Source organism: Otolemur garnettii, unplaced genomic scaffold (assembly GCF_000181295.1).
Source record: "Otolemur garnettii isolate 467f Iridium unplaced genomic scaffold, OtoGar3 scaffold00018, whole genome shotgun sequence".
Lineage (NCBI taxonomy): Eukaryota > Metazoa > Chordata > Mammalia > Primates > Galagidae > Otolemur > Otolemur garnettii.
This window is the reverse complement of record NW_003852413.1, coordinates 17,360,062-17,365,359: the sequence shown is the minus strand read 5'-3', so window position 1 is coordinate 17,365,359 and position 5,298 is coordinate 17,360,062.

Sequence of the window (5,298 nt, the reverse complement as noted above, 5' to 3'; positions counted from 1 at the left end):
AAAAAAAAAAAAGAAATCTATTTAAATTGTAGGCTATCTGGCTTGTTCTCATTGTTTTTAGAGCATTAATAAAGATATTCTTTTGACCAGGCTAAAGAATAGAAACGTGTTCTATTTTTAACTGCTTCTTATAACACTCTGCAGCTAAATGAACTTCACACTGTCTTTGCTCTTATGCAATTACATCTCTCACAAGTTGAGATATTGCTGTTTTTTATGATTTTCTTAATTTAGAATCATTATATATGAAAATGTTTACTTATCAAATTATCTTTTTTAAGGGAAGAAGATTAATGCCAGTGACACACAACTTTATCTGGAAAACATAGGGATTGAATTAACAAGGGTAGAAAGCATACGCCTACTGGACATAGTGCCACTGGATGGTAAGCATTGCAGGCTTTGCAGTCAATTGCAGAGATCTGGGGCTTCTGAGTGGTATACATAAAATTCCAGAAGTATAACTATTTAAAGTCCTATTTACAATTAAGAAAAATTTAATTATGGGATGACCAATTCTGATCTACAACATACTGTTCTTTATATCTTAATTTGGGAAGAAATGCCCTCTTTGAGATACTGCCATTATGAATAAACAGTTTTAAATGTTGGTTTCAGCATCTAAGAACCTAAGCACCTAAGCACCTTAGTACCTAAGCACCTGAGGCTAAAGATCAGAAAATATGATAAACAGAAGAATTGTAGAAAGGGAAAAAGGTAAACCTAAGAAAAAAATAAAAGAAAAAATCTATGTTTCAACGTGTTAGAGTTCCACTAAATAATACACCAAATACCAGGAAATAATTAACTTTGCAATCTTTTTCTTTGCTTCCTTCTTTAGATTATAAATAAGATTAATTATTAAATTAATCTATCAATTTGTTACTAACAAACATTACTGTCTTTCTGAATTCCCACTTCTTATGAATTAAATTGACTGTTACCTTACAGATAAAGGACGGATATATAAAAATAGGTTGATGGATGTAGTGAAGTCTTATAGAGGTGAGTGAAAAGCAGACTGAGAAAGGTAAAACTGAGTTCTCCAAGATTTTGCATTTACTTTTCTGAAGCCTCTCTTATTTCTCAACAATTGGTTACTATTAATAATTGTGTTGCTATATCCTTCAGATTATGAGCTGGCATTGTTATTTGTACACAATCAGATTTGGAGGGTAATAGCCTACACTCTTGTGTCACTGTAGCAAATTTTGAATCTTATTTACTGGTAAGAAATCTTTGGATTGGTTATCTCTGATATAATTCATCACTCTTCCCTACTTTTCTCTGTCTTCTGGGTAAACTCATCCTAGAAATTTCTGTAACAGTATTTACTGGAACATTAATGGGGGAAAATTTTTCTGTTCCTAAGATTCAACTGATTCTTTTGTTCACTTCAACAAGCATTATGGTGCTGTTGCTTTTTACTTCCTATTTGTGTTGGTTGTGTTGAAAGCAAGCATTTTTCCTCTCTTTGGTACAAATTTCTTTTATACTTATTCCCTTCTTTCTTAAGGAGGAATGGTTAATGTTGATAAAATAGATGATGCTCTTGAAACCATGGGATTCCCACTTGAAGATGAAGAAATTGAGGAACTATGCGAACACCTGCCAGTTAATGGTAAGCATTTCAAATACATGATGCCCTGTAAGAGAATTTTGTTTCTCTATGGTAACATCTCAAATATATTTATGAATTTCATACAAAAACCTAGAAGTATATAGACTCAATCCTAAAGAATGGAGAATTATTGTCCCTTAATATTAACCTGAGATAAAAGATCAATAATTGCTTTGGTTACTACTGCCAGAGTTCCTGCACCAAAGAGTAACAAAATGAGATCATCATAGTCAATGTTGGGATCAAGTAGATAAAAAAGTTAAAAAAGAAAAGCAAGAACATTTGAAGGGAGAGAGGAGAAAATTATCAAAGAACTCAGGAGCAATAAACAGAAAGAAAGTAGAAAAAAGAAAGTGGTAGGAATTGTTAAATATTATCTGGACTATTGTAAAATATGTAAAATATATAAAATATATATCTGATAATTACATTTAATAAATTCATAGGTATTAAACAATAGATTTCATGGAAATCTACCACCCCCTCAAGATTGTGATCAAGTAGGTCTGGGGTGAAACCCATGAATCTTCATTTTACATAAGCAATCCCACTACAGTTAATTTTGTTCAAATAGTTAATCTTTACAATAAAGGAAAATATATATTGACATATTTATTTGAGATTAGTAGCTTTTTGCATAATCTTTAGCAACAGAATCTGGTCAGCACACTCTGTATAACTCTTAGCATCTTGAGTATCTTAACATCTTCAGCATCTTGAGATAATGCTACAGATTGACTAATGGTTTGCTAAGTATCCCCAAAGTGCTGATTCACCTAAACTAACCTATTAGTAATATGATAGGATCATGCTTGAAATCATAAGACTTTCTTCTTTCCAGGCCAGGTGTAGTGGCTCATGCCTAGAATCCTAGCACTCTGGGAGGCCAAGGAGGGTGGATTGCCTGAGCTCGGGAGTTTGAGACCAGCCTGAGCAAGAGCAAGACCCCATGTCTAAAAATAGCTAGGGGGTGTGGCAGGCACCTATAGTCCCAGCTACTCGGAGACTGAGGCAAGAGAATTGCTTGAGCCCAAGAATTTGAGGTTGCTGTGAGCTATGATGCCACAGCACTCTGCCAAGAACAACAAAATACGAGTGTCTCAAAAAAAAAAAAAAAGACTTTCTGCTTTCCAGAAAAGTAAAGAGGTTTCTTATTTCTTGATCAACCTCTAATCCTTTTCTCACAACTCTGTGTAACATGTGAGCCAAGCAAGAGTATTTAAAGCTTCTGTTGAAATTGGAGTATAGCCCTACCCTAAATTATGTAGAGGGAAGTCCAGCTTAATGTCTCAAAATAAATATTACTAGATATTGCCTCTGGTCTGTGAAAGCTACCAAGAGCTGAGTTTCCAAAATATAACCAATCAAACATATATATATATATCCTTGGATATATATCTTTGGTAGATATTATATATATATATATATATAACCAAAGGGATCTAAAGAACAGCTAGAGAGATATTTACAATACCAGGGATACCCAAAAATTGTGTACACATTATAAGAGATGTTATCTATGAATTACTTTTCAAAGTTGTATTGAATTACGATGGCAATGTGTAATATGATGTTCTCTCAAAAGATGGAGTTAAATAAATACTAGTGTCACCATTTGACAGGTAGGACAGTCAAAGAAAATGGCAGAAACTTGGTTGTCTGTCATTTCAATATACCATTTTGAAGTGATATTTGAAATTTGAGAACATTGTAGAAGCACAAGTGGATGCATGAGTATGAGACAGAACCTCCAACACACCTAACAATTGCATACATTTGTGATAAGTTTGAGACACATGGTGTTGTGTGTGATGTTCACAAGGGAAGATCTGGAAGGCCTTGCACAGCAACAAGTCCTGCTTTTTCTACTGTGGTGGTGTAACAGTTTACATGCCCACCATGGAGGTCTACCAAACAGTGTAAGCATGAGACAGGAGTGGGCAGAACAAGCATATGACACATTCGTAAAACAGCAAAATGGAAAGTTTTCATCCCTATTATTACATGCACTGAGATTCGAGAGCTCACCTGAATGAGAATTGTCCAGGACTTAACACCTGGTGACTTCTCCCTGAGGGGGCCCTTAAAGAATGTGGTATACTGTAGAGCAGTACTCAGAGAAGAAATTGAAATAGCATGTACAGCAATACAAGTGGATACTTCAGTCGACATTACTCAAGCAGTAGTTTGCTATAATAAGAAGTGTCTGAACGATGATGATAACCATTTTGAGTACTTCTTGCAATTGCAGAAGTTAAATGTGACTTTTATTCATCTTTTGTTGTTGATATATGTTGAGCATTACAATTTTAATACAGTTTTTTTCTTCCTTAAAGTTTATATACATTTTTTGCTGCTGTCTGTATTTGAAATAATTAGGAGGAAATAAATTTCTATGTTTCTAAGATGTGCTCTATTGTTGAGTCTGAAATTGTTTATAACCCATTGGTTGCTTTGATGTTAGTGATTGCTGCCACAGAAACAGAGACTTCATGTTGTATGCTTTTGTATCCCCAGCACTGGAAACAGGACCTGGCATATAGTAGGCACCAAACAAATATTTGATGAATTAAAAAATAAAAATTTCTTTGTTTCCTTTCTCACATCAATGAGTGAAGAACAAAAGCAAGAAAAATTGACTGAATAAATGTGTTTATCATATTTAAGTTCTTTTTTCTCAAATTTGTGCTTATATAAGATGATAAGAATATATCTAATCAGAAAAAAACTAGGCAACTACTAAATCCTTAACATTTTATTTCACAGTTTAAGAATTCTACGTAATTGGCCAGGCACCATGGCTCACACCTGTAATCCTAGCTCTCTGGGAGGCTAAGGCAGGCAGATTGCCTGAGCTCAGGAGTTCAAGACCAACCTGAGCAAGAGCAAGACCTGTCTCTAAAACTCACAGGGCATTGTGGCAGGGGCCTATAGTCCCAGCTACTTGGGAGGCTGAGGCAAGAAGATCACTTGAGCCCAAGAATTTGAGGTTGCTGTGAGCTATGACATCATAGCACTCTACTGAGGGCAACAAAGTGAGACTCTGTCTCAAAAAAATCAATTATGTAATTAGGCTGGATGCAGTGGCTCACACCTATAATCCCAGAACACTGGGACGCTAAAGCAAGATGATTGCTTGAGGCCTGGAGTTTGAGCCTAGCCTGGGCAACAGAGCAAACAAAAATGTTTTAATTGGTATGGTGGCATGAACCTGTAGTCCTAGGTGCTTGGGAGGCTGAAGCAATAGGATCAATAGAGCCCAGGAATTTGAGGTTACAGCGAGCTGTGATCACACAAATACACTCTAGCCTGGCAACAGACTGAGACTCTGTAATTGTAACCTGTATTAGTCTACTTGAACAGTCATAACAAAATACTGTACCATAGACTGAATGACTTAAACAATAGAGATTTAACCAGCCTAGGCAACATAGCAAGACCCTGTCTTTACAAAAAAGTTATTTTTAATTAGCCAAGTTTGGTTGTGCCTACCTGTAGCCTCCTAGGTACTGGGAGGCTAAGGCAAGAGGATGACTTGAACCTGAGAATTCAAGGTTACAGTGAGCTACAAATGATTATGCCACTGCACTCCCAGAGTTGGAAGGAAGGAAAGGAAGGAAGGAAGAAGGGGAGGGGAAGGAAGGAGAGGGGAAAGGAGGGGAGGGGAGGGAAGGGAA